General features: G+C 40.9%; 1 protein-coding gene and 1 long non-coding RNA gene across 8 annotated transcripts in view; one reads left to right on the forward strand and one right to left on the reverse strand.

Annotated features, from left to right (window-relative positions):
• Positions 1 to 18,183, reverse strand: part of CCDC3 (coiled-coil domain containing 3) — a 207,871-nt gene that overhangs the window by 103,725 nt on the left and 85,963 nt on the right. The window lies entirely within an intron of this gene.
• LOC108592457 (uncharacterized) overlaps positions 1 to 18,183 on the forward strand; it is a 35,173-nt gene that overhangs the window by 4,329 nt on the left and 12,661 nt on the right. For 2 of the 6 annotated variants that reach the window (XR_004745487.3, XR_013519522.1), the window contains exons 2-4: positions 13,484 to 13,564; positions 13,742 to 13,784; positions 13,880 to 17,211. This is a non-coding gene — a long non-coding RNA (uncharacterized LOC108592457). Of the gene's footprint in view, positions 1 to 13,483; positions 13,565 to 13,741; positions 13,785 to 13,879; positions 17,212 to 18,033; positions 18,138 to 18,183 lie in introns of those variants that run through there. The other 4 variants (XR_004745484.3, XR_004745488.3, XR_004745486.3 and 1 more) reach the window with 2 other exon arrangements.

Here is an 18,183-nt window from a genome sequence, read left to right on the forward strand (position 1 = left end):
TGCAGTGAGCTGAGATCATGCCACTGCATTCCAGCCTGGGTGGCAGAACAAGACTCGGTTTAAAAAAAACACCACTCGATGAGAAAACAAACAACCCAATATAAAAAAATGGGCAGAAGATTTAAAAAACACTTCATCAAAGAAGATAAGAATGGCAAATAAGTACATGAAAAAGTGTTCAAAGTTATTAGTCGCTAGTGAAACTCAAACCATTATGAGACACTCTTATATACCTACTAGAATAGTAAAAATTAAAGATAATGACCATACTAAGTGTTGTCAAGTACATGGAGGAACTGGAACTCTCATGCACTGCTCATGGAAATATAAATGATAAAACCACTTTGGAAAACAACTTGACAGCTGTTTAAAAAGTTAAACATATGATTAAGCCATTCCACTCCTAGGTATATATTAGAGAAAATTAAACCATATCCCATACGAAGACTCATATATGAATGTCCATAGCAGCTTTCTGTGTAGTAGCCCAAAACTGGAAACAATCCAAATGTCTATCCACAGGTAGATGAATAAATAAACTGTGACTTACAATTAAATAGTACTCATCAACAGAAAATAACTATTACTATACTTCAAAACATGGATGAATCACGTGATAAAACAGTCAAGCAACTGGACTTCCTTGACCAATTCATTTGGTCTTAGAAATTCTCGTCTATAAAACTGTCACAAAGAAGGTATCTCAATAGGAAGAGAAGAAGTCCAATTATCCCTGTTTTTAGAAGACATGATTCTATATCATAGTCTTTGCCCAAAAGCTTGAGCTGATAAGTAACTTCAGCAAAGTTTTAAGACACAAAATCAGTGTACAAAAATCAGCAGCATTCCTATACACTAGTAACACTCAAGCTGAGAGCCAAATCAGGAACACAATCCCATTCAGAACTGTCACAAAAAGAACACAGTACCTAGGAGTACAGCGAACCAGGGAGGTGAAAGATCTCTACAATGAGAATTACAAAATGGCTGCTCAAAAAATTCAGAGATGATACAAATGAATCAAAAGACATTCCATGCTCATGAATAGAAAGAATCAACATCATTAAAATGGCCATAATGCCCAAAGAAATTTATACATTTACTGCTATTCCTATCAAACTACTGATGACATCCTTCACACAACTAGGAAAAAACTATTCTAAAATGTATATAGAACGAAAAAGAGCCCAAATAGCCAAGGCAATCCTAAGCAAAAACAACACAGCTGGAGGAATCACATTGCCCAACTTCAAACAGTACTATAAGGCTACAGTAATCAAAACAGCGTGGTAGTGGTACAAAAACAGACACATACACCAATGTAACAGAATAGAGAGCCTAGAAATAAAGGCTCACATCTACAACCATCTGATCTTTGACAAAGCTGGCAAAAATAAGCAATGGGTAAAGGATTCCCTATTCAATAAATGGTGCTGAGATAACTGGCTAGCTATTGCAAAAGATTGAAACTAGACCCCTTCCTTACACCATATACAAAAATAAATGCAAAATGGATAAAAGACCTAAACCTAAAACCTAAAACCATAAAAACCCTCGATGATAACCTGGGAAATACCATTTTGGACATAGAAACTGCCAAAGATTTCATGATGAAAGTGACAAAAGCAATTGTAGCAAAAGCAAAAATTGACAGATGAAACCTGATTAAACTAAAGAGATTCTGCTCAGCAAAAGAAACTATCAACAGAGTAAACAGAAAACCTCCAGAAGGGAAGAAAATATTTGCAAACTATACATCTAAGAAAGGTCTAATATCTAGAATATATAAGGAACTTTAAACCTACAAGCAAAAAACCACCCCAGTAAAAGGCGGGCAAAGGAAATAAACAGATGTTTTTCAAAAGAAGGCATACTTGCAGTCAATAACGTATGAAAAAATGCTCAATGTCACTCATCATTAAAGAAATGCAAATCACAGCCAGAACATTATACCATCTCACATGAGTCAAAATGGCTATTATTAAAAAGTCAAAATGTAACAGATGCTGGTGAGGTTGTAGAGAAAAGAGTCTATGCTTATATACTACTGGTGGGAGGAGGGAGAGGTTCAGAAGAAAGAAAACCATTGAATACTATGCTTAGTACCCTGGTGACAAAATAATCTGTACCCCAGATCACCAAGTCACAAGTTTAACTGTATAACAAATCTGCATGTGTACCCCAAACCTAAAAATTGAAATATTCCAAGAAAATGGCACAAAGAAAAACATGTTTTCTATTGCTGTCAAAAAAAATTAAAGAAAAATTTAACATTTTTATATTCAAAATTCACAAAACTAAGTGTAAAGGAGTATAAGTAATTTCCAAATTTTTGGGTTAATTTATCACTTTCATCCTTCAGAGGTTATTAAAATTTTCAGAAGTATTAAAATCGCACTAAGACTTCTGGGACACACACACACATATATCCTAGCTCTGTCCACCAAGAAGGTCTAGGGGCAGTAATACTCCAAAAGCAATGAGAGCACCTAGCAGCCAGATTTTGGTTTCTATATATCATTGTCCATTAAAAGGAACCAGGACTCTGGAGAAATAGATGATTTCAGAGAGTAGATGATGAGTGGACATGAAAATTCTGATTAGCCACAATATTTTGTGCCAAAAAGGATGTTCAAAGAACAACTGGGAATTGTCACATGCACACATACACACACATACACACACACACACCCTTAAAGGGCCTCCTAGTAATGTGTTTAAATTAATAATGAATTATAACCCATGGAATAAAATAGAAAACCATGAATTCACAGTAGCAAATACAGGAGTGAATAATTAGAACAGTTTAGAGATAGTTGCATAGTTACAAATAGCTCCCAAGAAAATATTTATTTATTACAAAGAGGAAAAGAACATTATAGATGGGGAATCCTGGCAGGTACATCACTGTAATCCAAGTAAATATCATGGTAACAGAGCACACTGGACTCTTTGCCAGCTGATAAAGAGACTGAGAACACAGCACCCCCTCTGTGATACTCCTGCCGAGGATGCGAACTGTGAATGTAAACATGAGGAAATATCAGATAAACACGAATTGAGGAACACTCGATAAAACAACTGGCCTGTAATCTTCAAAAGTGTCAAGTTCGCAAAAATCAATAGAGACCCTGTAGCTGCTCCAGATTTAAGGAGATGAAAAAGGCATGCATGGCTGGGTGGGTGGCTCACACCTTTCAACCCAGCACTTTGGAAGGCCAAGGTGGGCGGATCACCTGAGGTCAGGAGTTCAAGACCAGCCTGGCCAACGTTGTGAAACCCCGTCTTTACAGGTGTGGTGGTGCACACCTGTAATCCCAGCTACTCAGGAGGCTGAGGCAGGAGACTCGCTTGAACCCAGGAAGTAGAGATTGCACTGAGCCAAGATTACGCCATTGCATTCCAGCCTTGGTGACAAGCCTTGGTGACAGAGTGGGACTCCATCAAGAACAGAACAGAATATAACAGAGGAAGGAAGGAAGGGAGGAAGGAAGGAAAGAAGGAAGGAAGGAGGGAGGGAGGGAAGGAAGGAGGGAAGGAAAAAGGGAAGGAAGGAGGAAAGAAGGGAGGGAGGGAAGGAAGGAAGGAAGGAAGGAAGGAAGGAAGGAAGGAAGGAGGGAGGAAAGGAAGGAAAGGAGGGAGGGATGGAATAAACATAAGGAAGGAAGGTAAGGAAAGAAAAAGAGGAAGGAAATGAAGGAAGGGAGGGAGAGAGGGAGGGAGGGAGGGAGGAAGGAAGGGAGAGAAAGAGTGATAAAAAGGAAGAGAGAGAGAAAGAAAAAGAAAAAAGAGAGAGAGTGGCATGCAAAAGACTATATGCAACACTTGATTCTGAACTGGATCTTTTTGCTATCAATGACATTATTGGGACAAGTGGCAACATTTGAATGGGATCTGAAATGTCAATGGTGGTACTATATCATTGCTAATTTTCCATTTCCTATGCCCTTGATTGTAGGAAATACACACTAAAATATTTGCAGGTGATGGGTATCCTGTAGCAGTTTGTTGGTACTGAACTTGCAACTTTTCTGTAAGTTTGAGAATATTCCAAAATAAAAGTGAGATAAAAAGTTACTAAATAAGTGAAAGAACTAAGAATTTTTTTGAAAGAGGATTGGCATAAGTAATTGTTCTTACAGATATTTAGAAAGTATGGTATGCAGCTACAATGCTTGAAAGAGTGCGGTAATTCTGCAAGAATCAACAGTCATATCAAGAGGAGAACAAAACAGATCCTTGTTCATAAGAACTTAATATAGTTATGTAGAAACAACAATCGGGGAGTGATTTACAAGTTGTAGCACATTCATATATTTGAATATTTTACCGCAAACATATCATTAAACATTCTAAATGGCGCGCATGTGATATAACATTAAGTAAAAGAAGATTACAAATGATCTGTAGGCCCATGCTGGGCTCTTGGGGTGCTGGCTTGACCTCAGTGGTAGCCAAATGGTCACTCATTTTGTTTCATAAATATGATTTATGTATTTTCCTGATGTAGTTACAATAAAAGATTTTTAAAGGATCTATAAGACCCTTTATCCTACTGGACTATTTTCTTGAGATTGAGCTGGTAAGCAGATTGAATTCCATCAGCCTCTTATACAGATTAGGAATCAAATTCCAAAAGGGCTAGATCATTGCTCTCCAGGAGCTGATATCTAATGAGGCCAGGATGGGAACTCATCCCTGCTCTTGCTGTACAGCACACCCTGGGTCTGCTGGCATTGACGATGGGAGAGCCAACTCATCACAGTGGTTACTGTGACTGTGTGTCAGCGTGCTGGGCATGCTGCCTGTTAGCGTGCTGGGCATGCTGCGTGTTTCACTCATGCAGCCCTTACCACAGCCTTGCAACGGTGGTGGTATTACCCCCAGTTTACAGAGAAGGAAAGGGGTGCATAGCTGGGAAAGAATAAAGCTGCAATTCAGACCCTCATCAAGTCATTCATTAAATCAACCCAAACTCATTCGCAGCTGTATGTCAGACACTGGAAAGATCCCGGAAAGAGAAACAGACATGACACAATTTCCACCCTCCAGGCGCGAACCAATGGACCCCAAACTTGGGCCACTCCATCTGTGCCTATCATTGTTCTTCAATAGGAGAGCCTGGGTTGGCGGAAAGAAGGGATGGTTAATAGATACAAAAAAATAGAAAGAATAAATAAGATCTAGTATTTTCTAGCACAAGAGGGTAACTGTAGTCAAAAATAATTGAATTGCTCATTTAAGAATAACTAAAAGAGTATAACTGGATTATTCAAAACAGAAAGGATAAATGCTCGAGGGAATGGATACCCTATTTATCCTGATGTGAATATCACACACTGCATACCTATATCAAAATACCTCATGTAATCCACAAGTACATACACCTACTATGTACCCAGGAAAAGTTAAATAAAAAGCTTTAAATAAAAAATCAGCAGAGCTTATCTGCTATTGTCTACACACGGTCCAAAGTCAGATACATCTTCTGGTAGCAACCAAGTTACTTCTCCTCAAATTCCCCTCCCATCAGAGTTAACAAATAATAACAAACAAAAGCCCCGGCAGCTGGGATGCAGCTATCCCATCTGAGTCCAGCTCACAATTTTCTTTTTCCCTTTTGCTGACTTTTTGGTAAAACAAAAAACAAAAAAAAAGCACTTTGTTTTACATGTGCCTGCTCTTTGAATACCGTATATAGGAAGGACCCAGAAAACCTAACAGAGATAAACAGATCAAAAATAAAAGACATTCTTCCTATGACATCGTATTTCCTACTTATTCAGGGCCTTCCTTGGAGGCTCCTAATGTACAATGTAAATGTTAACTCATTCTTCCTTCTGGTATCCTTGGGAGGCAGGAAGCCAATGTTATTTCATAGATAAAGAAGCTGCAGTCCCAGAGGTTGAATGCCTTCCCCGGGGTCACATAACTACAGGCAGTGTGAGGGGCTGGGAATGGAACTTGGGGTTAGGACTCCCTGCCTGTGGTCCCCCGGCTCTCAAGTGGGGCCTCCTTCCTAAGAGATAACTTTGTATGTGGAAACTCTGTCGGAGTCTCATTCTATAAAAGGAATGCTATGGAACTACTGAGACAAAACATGCATTTTTCTTCCGCTGCACATTAATACAGGGTACATCTTCAAGAGGCGATTCAGCAGATGTAAGCACTGTCTATGGTACTTCCACATTTATCTGGTGTGGGGACTAACACTGAGCCTGAATGACCCAGTTCTGTTGGCAGAGGACAAAAGCAAGGGGCTGAACTCTAGAGAGCATGATCTCTGCCAGTTTAAGCACCTGCATTTCTGAAAAGGAATGAGCACCGGGGTTGAAGAGCACTACATAGAAATGTGTTACCCTTTGGGAGGTCTCACAGCACTTTGTTAAGCAGTGTGCTTGTGTCCTCACTCTACAGTCATGAGAACGACACAGCCAAAGCCTTTTTCACAGTGGGCAAATTGGAAACAGGGAGACGAGATGATTTTTCATAGAAGTGAGATGAAGTTCTAGGACTGTTTTATGGCCGGGCATGGTGGCTCACAACTGTAATCCCAGCACTTTGGGAGGCTGAGGTGGGTGGATCACCTGAGTTCAGGAGTTCAGGACAGCCTGGCCAACATGATGAAACCCCGTCTGTACTAAAAATACAAAATTTAGCCAGGTGGCAGGTGCCTGTAATCCCAGCTACTCAGGATGCTGAGGCAGGAGAATCACTTGAACTCAGGAGGTGGAGGCTGCAGTGAGCTGAGACTGTGCCACTGCACTCCAGCCTGGGCGACAGAGTGAGACTCCATCTCAAAAAAAAAAGAAGAAAAAAAAGAAAAAGAAAAAAGAATGCCTGTTTTAATTTCAAGTCCATCCAACCAATTTCCCAACATCTTCTCGTTTTGATTGTTAGATACTAATGGAAATACTAGGCATGGCCTGAGCATTTGACAATATTCATCATTCAACATTTACATTTCAACAAATAGCTTTCAATATGTTTCTTTCAACTACCATGCGTTGGACACTATTCCGGCCCTGGGGCCATGGCAATGAATAAAACAAGCTCTGTCCCATTGGGGTTGACATCCATCAGGTCTCAAATTGGTATGAATGATAAGGAGGGAAGAAAAAACTAGCCTTTGGAGACATAACCTTTCCTTGGGAAAGAATGGCTTCAAAATCTTATTTCACATATTCTGAAACACCTTCATTTAAATGTCCTTGTAACTAACCAGGCTAAGACTAAGCAAGCCAGGGTCTCACTCTACAGTCCCTAAAATGCCAAGTTTCTCTTTATAGGTTACAGCATAGCAAACCCTAAACTGAGAACGAGGTGGGTTTTGTTGTTGTTGTTTTTTTTACTTTCCTTTCCTATCTATGTCCTTGGAATGAAATGAATAATAATAATAATAATAATAATAATAATAATGATAATAAGCCAAAGCTCCAGAGGGCTGGAGAGGGAATATGTGTGGATATCCTAAACGTAAAGCTGGGTTTATGTTTATGGGTTTTCCTGAGATGTTGTCAACAAGTGCCTCTTTCCCATAGGAAGTGAAGTCTCTGGGGACTGGTAGAAATCCAGACAGTGAAGAGTGGAACGAAGTTCTTGGAGGGGGAGGGTCCTCCTGCCGAAGGGAAGACCCACAGCTGGGCCCTCTCAAGAGACTGTAAATTCACAAACTGTGCACACCAGACCAACTTTCATCCCTCACATACTTGCCTGATATCTCATCAGTATCTGTCCAGGAAATGTGAAAAGCTGCAATGGGATACATGGGAAAGTTTACAAAGACTCCCGGCCTACAGGCCACTGTGTGTTTTCAACGTGCTGGTGCCACGTTTTTGCTAGCTGCACCGAGGACTTAAAATCCTGTTGAAAACTTTCTGGAGAAATAGTTTCTCATCCTGGAGGAAGAATCTCACAGGGTTTTCGGCTTGGTAGAACATTACGATGGACTGTTGAAAAGTTAATAGAGGCCGGGGTATGGTGGCTCATGCCTGTGATCCCAGCACTTCCGGAGGCTGAGGCAGGAGGATCACCTGAGGTTGGGAGTTCAAGACCAGCCCGATCAACATAGAGAAACCCAGTCTCTACTAAAAATATAAAAATTAGTTGGGCGTGGTGGCACATGCTGTAATCCTAGATACTCTGGAGGCTGAGGCAGGAGAATCACTTGAACCCAGGAGGCAGAGGTTGCAGTGAGCCGAGATCACCCCATTGTACTCCAGCCTGGGTAACAAGAGTAAAACTTCATCTCAAAAAACAAAACGAACAAACAATAACTTACAATTTAATGCTGGTGACCCCACATGACTCATGATAACTTTTAAAAACAAGTTTTTCAAGACTGCATTAATAAATCTGAACATTGGGCCGGGCATGGTGGCACACACCTGTAATCCCAGCACTTTGGCAGGTGGATCACTTGACATCAGGAGTTCAAGACCAGCCTGACCAACGTGGTGAAACCCCGTCTCTGCTAAATAGAAAAAATCAGCCGGGGGTGGTAGCGCGTGCCTGTAATTCTGGCTACTCCAGAGGCTGAGGCAGGAGAATCACTTGAACCCAGGAGGCAGAGGCTGCAGTGAGCCGAGATCACCCCATTGCACTCCAGCCTCGGAAACAAGAGTGAAACTCCAGCTAAAAACCAAATAAATAAGAACACTATCAATAAATTATGAATTTACAAATAAACTTGATTCTAGGACCTTGGAAGCTACTTGGATTGGAATACAGATCCATTTTGCCTCAAAACAATTTTTACTTCAACTGCAGATTGAAGGTACAGAAAACCAACTCACCTCTCCGAGAATTCAAGGAGAACTCTCTTCTAGCAACATGAGGCGTGAGTGGCAACGGTTCACAGGATTCATCTGCTCTTCACAAACTCAGGGATAGGACCCATCTATAGTTTTTCTAACACAGTCCTGTGAATTCTAAATTGTCAACACCTAAGGTTAATGATGCCTGTCTTTTTGCTGTCATGAGCAGTTAGGGCAGTTTAGCAAAAGATAAATCATCTTCACACAGAGGGTTGTGCTATTATTCCTCAGCAAAGGACAAAGCTTATTTCTATATAATGTTAAACATTGTATTAAGGCAATAAGCTTATTTTTTCTCTTTTCTGCTCTGATGAAATTATTAGCCTCCAACACATTTCTTTCTTGATTTGAAACATCTACTCTTCAAAAGTTTGTAGAGTAATAACAGAGAGTTTCCATGCATGGTGGAGCACTTTCATCTCAAAATATGCACTGATTTTTAAGGAATGTGCAGAAGGAAAAGTCAACCATCCCTTTGATGATTGGATAACCAGACCAGCCTTGACTGAAAAATACTCCACTCAATTGAGGAAGATACTTTTAGCCACTAAATAAAATACACAGTGATAAAGTAGGAAGGGGGGCTGGAATAAGAACTTTACCAAGAATAGCCACCAAGGTCATCTTACAATGACTATGAGCAAAATGTTTTTACAAAGAAATCTTATTAAAGAAAATAAAACAAAATTTAAAAAAATAATGAAAAAATATGATCACTAGATATCAGTAAGGACTAGCACTGAGCAAGCACTCAAATATTTGCTGAATGAATGAATGAACTCATGAATGAATCAATCAATATGTCCTGTACCTATAAACATCCAGCTTCAGCTTTTTGGAGGTTTGTCTCACACTAAAAATGCTTATTCAATTTAAATGTTCTCTTGTCAGATATTTAATTTTTGTGTTCAAACTCAAAAATATAGGCTTTGGGGGGAAGATTATATCAATGTTACATTTATAGCTACATTATAGCTATAAATGTTCTACTCAGCATTTGCAAAAATGCAGTTCTTTGAGGAAATAACCAAGCTTATCATTTAACAATAAAAGAAGAGATACTTCTGGGCAACTTTTTAAAATACACCAATTCAAGGTACCATAATTTCCTTTCCATCTTTTTTCTCCTATCAATCAGAGCTTAACCTTGCTGTGATCTCCAGGTCTTCACTCAAAAGCTTCTCTCCACTTCAATCCTCTCTTAAGTCAACCCCCTCCTAGTTCTAGTATCAGACTTCAGGCAAAGCTGACCTCAAAAAAAGTCTTGCAGCTTTTTCCAGCAATAAATTCTGATAACTTTACTCTGACAAGAGCTCTTTCCTGTGGCAGCTTCTCTTAGGTCTATTGCTAAATCCATCCTTGCCAGAGGTGTGGCTTCCTTTGTTCAGGTCTCTTTTCTCCTTTCCACAGGGCAGAACAAAGAGAAACATTCAGAATCATCTGCCCTCTGACTGTAACACCAATCTCTTTTCTCTACTTTGTGACTCCCAACCTCCCCTTATCCCATGGGTATTGTGGGGGGACGGCGTTCCTCAGGCCTCTTTTGATGGGTGTTGTGGGGGGACGGCGTTCCTCAGGCCTCTTTTGATGGGTGTTGTGGGGGGACGGCGTTCCTCAGGCCTCTTTTGATGGGTGTTGTGGGGGGACGGAGATCCTCAGGCCTCTTTTGATGGGTGTTGTGGGGGGACGGAGATCCTCAGGCCTCTTTTGATGGGTGTTGTGGGGGGACGGCGTTCCTCAGGCCTCTTTTGATGGGTGTTGTGGGGGGACGGCGTTCCTCAGGCCTCTTTTGATGGGTGTTGTGGGGGGACGGCGTTCCTCAGGCCTCTTTTGATGGGTGTTGTGGGGGGACGGCGTTCCTCAGGCCTCTTTTGATGGGTGTTGTGGGGGGACGGAGATCCTCAGGCCTCTTTTGATGGGTGTTGTGGGGGGACGGAGATCCTCAGGCCTCTTTTGATGGGTGTTGTGGGGGGACGGCGTTCCTCGGGCCTCTTTTGATGGGTATTGCGGGGGGACGGCGTTCCTCAGGCCTCTTTTCCTCTATTATTCTAACCCATTCCTTCCTACCCCAACCCACTGCAAGAGATGAGGAAGGACTAAGTTTGTTGATGAGAGTCTAGGAGATTCACTAAGTCACATCTGCCAGAGAAGAGACGTCCTCCTTTCTTCACCCTCCTCCTGCAGACTACGCAGAAGGTATCTTCTCAGAGCAATCCATTCTCTCTTTTTTTAACCCCTTCCACACCTATCATGACAAGCTAAAGCAGGTCAGGACCTTATCTAAGAATCCAGACTTCTCTCTGGCTCCCTCCCTCCTTAAAGTTATACCTGAATGTAGTGTTGTCAAAATTTAGATTCAGGGTGAAAAGCAGGAAGTGGTCTTAGACGAGGAGGCTAAATCACATGCTTCAACTCAGCATTTACCAGAAAGCCCTGCATCAGCTGATCCTAGAACCTACTCAGCTATAAACACAATGGTATTCGCTTGGTGCATCCTCTGGCAGGATGGCGGATTTGTCATTACTTTTAATGGCAAAAGAAATCGCCACTTTTAAATAAAAGTAATGGCAAAAACTGCAACTTCTTTTGCATCAACCTAAGGGGCCCCCAATCTGAACATCCATTGTCAGAGATGTTAACAGAAGCAAAATCATCATGACGGGAACCTGTTTACTTAAAAACTGACCATTTATCAAATTAATTCTCAACCAAATGCCCCTCCTTTCAAGGCATTAGTATCTATCCATCTATCTCGCCAATAGTATAGCAGGTAATAAATTCCAGTACAGAAGTCTACCATGAAAGAAGTTATAAATATTGCAATAGATGAAGGATTTTACAAAGTAGATGAAACTGTACTGCAGAGCTGCTTGAAATACAGGCCAAGTCATTAATAAATGAGGATATAGCACAAGTTTACCAGTGAAAAATCAAAGAGAAAGCCAACCAGGAAGACATACCAGTACTTTAAAAGAAAGAAATTCAAATAGCAAAAGATGAACAAAGTACTTAGGAAAAATAAATAAAATCCTTCAGTTGTGGGAGATTTTTGCACAAAACGGCCCTTTTCATGACTGCACAGCAAAAATCAAGGGTAAAGCAAATGCTATTTAACCCTGCTATTATACAATTGTATCTAAAAATGGTTGGCCGTCTTTTTGACTTACCTTCCGCTGCATAAAAGCCACCTGTATATTTCATGATTTAAAACAATAACAATGTAACATAGCCCACAGTTCTGTTGGTTGATTAGGTAGTTTTTCTGCTTCACTTGTGGTCTGGATGCTGGAATGACAAGAAGATCCAAAATGGCTTTATTCATATGGTTGAAAGTTGGTACTGGCCATCGACTGAGGGCTGAGGTGGAAGGGTTTTCTGGGGTTTCAGTTCTACCCAAAGTTGCTCAGGCTTCCTCCTAGCTTAGTGGCTAGGTTTCAAGAACTGTTTCAAGAGAAGAAGCCCCAATGTGCAAGTATTTATCAGGTCTGCAGTGACACCATTCTTGCTAACATCCCATTGTCTAAAGCTAGTCACATTGCCAAGCTGCGGTCAATCAGGGAGGGAACCACACAAAGCTCTGGATCGCAGGAAAGAAGATTCATTGACGGCCACCAAACAGAGCACTCTCTGGTCTCTAATGGAACATGTCCTTACTACATGAAAAATATAAGTATCCCTTCCAAGGATCTGAGGTCTTATCTTACTATGATATCATACACAGAATCTCATCATTTAAATCAATCCAGGTGCAGAAGGGGTCTCTTGGGTGTAGTTCCTCTTGATCTGAAGATGTGTGAACTAAAGAGGCATGTTTTCCCGTCCACACACCCAATATAAAATGAAGAGGCAAGCATAGGAAACCTGCAATAGATATTCCTACTCAAAAAGGTTGAAAATGGATGGTACACGGAAGTTACTGGTCCATAGCAATTTTGAAATTCAGTCAGGTGCATGTAGCTAGTTTACTGATGACTCAGTTCTGCTCCTGGCAATGGATTCTCTGTGCCTCTTACTTCTGCCCTCTGTGCTTGCGACTGTTCTCTGAGATATCCTTCTTTTCTAAGAGAAATGACCTAAGTGTGTAATCGGGTTTCTTTTTTGATCTACTTCTTCCCCACAGAAGTTTGGAGGTCTTGAGGCATCTTTGCATTTTGAACTACCTCTTTCCTTGTTTTTGTTTGTTTGTTTTTTTAGTCCAGGCTGATATAATTTCACTAAAATTTGTATAGTTTTACATGTATCAAACTATAATCTATAGTAGACAAAACCCTACTAACAGATCTCTTCAAGCAGTCCTCTCTCTGCAGAACGAGGGTTTGCAGGCTGTCTCTGACCATACATCAGAATGCTATGGGAAAACACCCTTAATATTCTTGGTACATTTTGCCTCACTGAGAGGATCTGTGAAACATTCCTTAAATATTTCTAATGTGTTAACAGAGATCTTGACCCTAAAGCCATATTTCACTCCCAGCACTCTGTACTGTGTCTTCAAACCAAGGTCATTTCTTACTTCTACAATTTTTTCTTGGAAAGACTAGGAATGAAAAACAATTATGTTATCAAACATAGCAAGTTGTAGCTCCTTTTTAGTTTTTCTAAATTCTACTTGAAATCTGAACAGGTCCTTCTTTTGCTCAACATGTATCTTCTGTTCTTTATCATAGGCAACTAAAATTAGGAGCCAGATGGCCCATTCAATATTTTCTGCCTGAAAATCTCCTTAGCCAGATCCACAGACTTATCAGGTATGTTTTCTATTTCCCACATGACCAAGGCAACCATTTTGTTACTTGTTCTGCCAATACATAGCTTGGGTTCTCATTCCCCCAGCTTCCCACAGGCATCTCCTCGTTGCCCCTCCCACCTCTGCTAATAGTCTCCTTCCCATTCTTCCACAATCCTTCATTCCTTCTGTCTACCAGAAGGAATGAAGGACCTTGTGTTATTGTGGGACCCCACTTTCAGGTAACAATTTCTATTTTAGTTATCTATTGTTGCATTTAAAAATCTCAAATTTGACGGTTTATAATAATTTGTTATTACTTCTTCCAATTCTGTAGGTTGACCGGGGGTATTACACTTCACATACTGTTGACTTGGAGTTGGGCTGTCTAGAAGGTCTACAATGGCTTCATTTATATGGCTGTAAATTGGTACTGGCTGCTGATTGGAGGTTCAGCTGGAACAGGCAAAGGGGCTTCAGTTATTCTCCATGTGGTTGCTTAGGGTTTCTCACAACATGGCAGATAGGTTCCAAGAAGACAAGCCTCAATATGCAGGGACCTATCAAGGCTTCCCTTGCGTCAATCACTCTGCCTAACGTTGCATCGGCCAAAGCTCATCATGTAGCCAAGCCCAGAATCAATACGTGAGAGGACTCATAAGGAAACAAGTACTAAGGAGTAGTTTATTGAGAGCCACCAAACTCTATCGCATCCTTCATTTGGTTGAACAAATGATTTAGAGCACAACTGTCATTATAAAAGAATCCGGTTAATTATAAGATCAAAAATCACTTTTATAAATTTTTATTTTATTTGAAAAAATACCATGGAACCTGTTTTATGTTGTCCACGGTGACATTTTGGTCTGCACGTTTTTTTTTTTTTTTTTGAGACGGAGCTTCACGCTTGTTACCCAGGCTGGAGTGCCATGGCGTGATCTCGGTTCACTGTAACCTCCACCTCCTGGGTTCAGGCAATTCTCCTGCCTCAACCTCCTGAGTGGCTGGGATTACAGGCACGCGCCACCATGCCCAGCTAATTTTTTTGTATTTTTAGTAGAGACGGGGTTTCACCATGTTGACCAGGATGATCTCGATCTCTTGACCTCGTGATCCACCCAATTGGGCCTCCCAAAGTGCTGGGATTACAGGCTTGAGCCACTGCGCCCGGCCTGGTCCACACTTTAAGTAGATTTCAGTCGAGTGGCCTTTTCCTAGTATCAATTACCCTCAGATATAAAGAGGTCTTCTTGTATTTTGTTTTTCATTTCACTTTTATACCTTGAGTCTCACTCTCAGGTCAAGAACACTTTGCAGAAAAGAAGTAACACAAAAAACAGAATTTGGATATTGCTGGTTCCTGGAAATAACACCATCAAAATAGCAGCAAACATCATCCTTCTTCCTGACAAATATCTTTTTTTAAAAAACTTGGCTGGGCACAGTGGCTCACACCTGTAATCCCAGCACTTTGGGAGGCTGAGGTGGGAGGATCGCTTGAGGCCAAGAATTCAAGACCAGCCTGGGAAACATAGAAAAACTCCATCTCTACTGAAAATACAAAAATCATCTGGGTGTGGTGGCATGCACCTATAATCCCAGCTACTTGGGAGCCTGAGGGAGAAGAATTGCTTGAACCTGAGAGGCAGAGGTTGCAGTGAGCTGAGATTACACCACTGCACTCCAACCTGTGTGACAGAGTGAGACTCTGTCTCAAAAATAAATGCAAATAAATAATTTTAAAAATAAGAAATTTCACTCTTTAAGAAGAAGTAACCGGTCACTCTCCCACCAGCTTTATAACTAGGCATTGATAATTAGGTGTGGCCTGAAATTATATACAATAGTACTTTCCTCATCATATGTTAATAACCTACAGCTTTTACAAACTGCTTTAGATGGAGGATTCTAAAGAAATTAATTCTAAAAAGCCTAGAGTCTTTACACAGAACATTTTGAACAAAAGTGTAGTGATTTTTGTTGTTGTTTGTTTTGTTTTCTTTTTTTTTTCTTTTTGAGATGGAGTTTCGCTCTTGTTACCCAGGCTGGAGTGCAGTGGTGCAATCTTAGCTCAATGCAAACTCCGCCTCCCAAAGTACAGTTTTTAAACAGGGGTTTAATTTTTTTCTTGGCTTTATGTTTAAGCTTTAAATGAAAGTTTAAAGAATACGAGTATTTCATGTTTTATAACACCGCATGGTCTGCACTTAGCATTGAATACCTGGGATATGTCTTTTTCACATAGCAATAGGAAAGGCTTGAAGTGACTGAAATCACTGAAATTTAGGAAACACTCCACATTCTCATCTAACACTTGATGAGACTACAGGCATTTTTTTAAAAAAGAGATTTAAAATCCAGCCAAAAACCGTACATGCTAACCATTTTGTTCCCCCACCCAGATTCTCATTTTAATCTCCTAACAGTCACAATAATAAGCTTTCCTTTTCCCACTCCAGCATGAATATCAGAAGTATTATGAGTAAAACTCTGCAATCAAAATGCTTCCATGGAGCCAGTGATCTCAACAGAGCTGCCTGGGCCACCCCCAAGGGTGTTGTTAACCTCTTCTTCCATTTCCTCCTCCTGAACAGATCCGTCATTTTACCAGACCTGAAATTTCCTTTTCTTTCCCGTATCTTCATAATAAATTGAGCAAAGGATACGTGACCCTGGGGGTTTTGTCATTGTGCCTTAGTTTCCATGGCAATCTTGGTAATTTGTAAAGGACCCATAAACCTTGCTTTAGTATCAGCTCTGTGTCTGTCAAATGTCAAACTTGAAGACAAACCCAGTGCAGAACAGGGAGCTGGTCTATGGGCAAGCTGGAGGGTGGTGCTGTCATTAGGGATGAGCTTATGAGACGGTCAGTGTGTAGGTTCGTGGGTGAATCTCAACAGCAATTCCTCCACTAACAGACGTTTCTCATAACCCAAAGTACACCTCAGGGGGCATCTTCTCCACATCCAACTCTTTCAACAAATGCATGCTGTCTTATTTTAAAGAATCTAATGAGAAAGGGATTCAGTAACTCCCTTCAGAAATGGTTTCCATTTGTCATACTGTCAGGAATTTCTACACATCCCATAATACAAAGTCCTCCCCTCTCTCTTTCTCTCTGACTTCTCATTGCACTAAGACACTGATTAAGAGGCTGATCATTAACTTACTAATAGCTATCATTCACTGAGTAGCCACCACATGTCATATTATATATCAACAATCCAGTGCCAGAGCACAGTGGCTCAGGCCTCTAACCACAGCTGAGATGGGAGGCTGAGACAGGAGGATCATGAGGTCAAGATGCCAGCCTCTGCAATATACTCCTGCTGTGTCCTTTCCGACCCCACTGCCTGCTCCATGGTTTTCACCTCCAAATCCCACATCTACAATCATAAGGAAAGCTGTGTTGAGACTTTCTCTGGAAGCTGGTTTATGTTGTCCAGTTGGGCTAAAAACAGGACTGGGGCTGGACATGGGGGTCACACCTGTAATCCCAGCACTTTGGGAGGCCAAGGTGGGTGGATCACTTGAGGTCAGGAGTTTGAGACCAGCTGGCCAAAATAGCAAAAACCTGTCTCTACTAAAAATACAAAAATTAGCCATGCGTAGTGGTGGATGCCTGTAATCCCAGCTACTTTGGAGGCTGAGGCAGGAGAATCACTTGAACCCAGGAGGCGGAGGTTGCAGTGAGCCAAGATTGTGCCACTGCACTTCAGCCTGGGCGACAGAGACTCTGTCTCAAAAAATAAAAAAATAAAGAAAATAAAAACAGGACTGGAGGAAATCTCTATAAAGCCCAGTCCTGGCATCATTTCAGGATGCCCAGGTAGAGAGCACCAATCTCTCTGCATTTCTGCAGCCAGAGGCTTTCCTAGGTGGAAGCTGCCTCTTCTCGGCTTTAGTGCATTTTCTCGTGTTTTTGCTCTAGCATGTCTTATGTTATTTTTTTCTGTTAACTTCCTGAAAGCTAGACAAAAGAAATTCTTGCTTTTGGGCATCACTGAAGTGATGGTTCCTGTAGCTCAGCAGTTATACATTAGACATTAGAGACCAAAAATAAAAATAAAATAAAAGTAAATGCTAGCTAGTAAAGAAGATGAGTCTCAACTTGGTTCTGGAATGAATGACAACATTTTTCAAAAACATTTTGCCAGAACAGGTCTCCTACTCTATGTGAACCTTTCAAAAAAGTTGTAATTTTTGTTTTTGTGGTTAAACCTGTGAGGGAGTTAAGGGCAAGATCTGCATCATGTTTGTATACGTTCCATTGAAGAAACCACGCTCTGCTTGTCTCATTCATGTTAAGGAAATTCTTTATCATCCAAGGCATCTTGTAAAATATCAAGAGCATCTAGGTTTTATGATCACCATTCACACGCAACCCATGGCTCCTTGACCATAGCTGTCCTGGAATTGACAATACTTGGGAAGATATTTCAGAAAATGGACTTGAATAGATAAACCAACAAACAAAACCTTTTCCTCTAGGGAGAGAAGCAAAAAGGACCTGAAGTGTCTAATACCATAAAGAAGAGGCTGCCCGCCAGGATGAAGTAATACAGAAAAGGACAACATGGAAGAAAGACTGAGGGGTAAGAGATGTCATGAGTCCTGCCCTATCTCTTTTATACTGTTGAC

Source organism: Callithrix jacchus, chromosome 7, assembly GCF_049354715.1.
Source record: "Callithrix jacchus isolate 240 chromosome 7, calJac240_pri, whole genome shotgun sequence".
In the NCBI taxonomy this organism is placed as follows: Eukaryota; Metazoa; Chordata; class Mammalia; order Primates; family Cebidae; genus Callithrix; species Callithrix jacchus.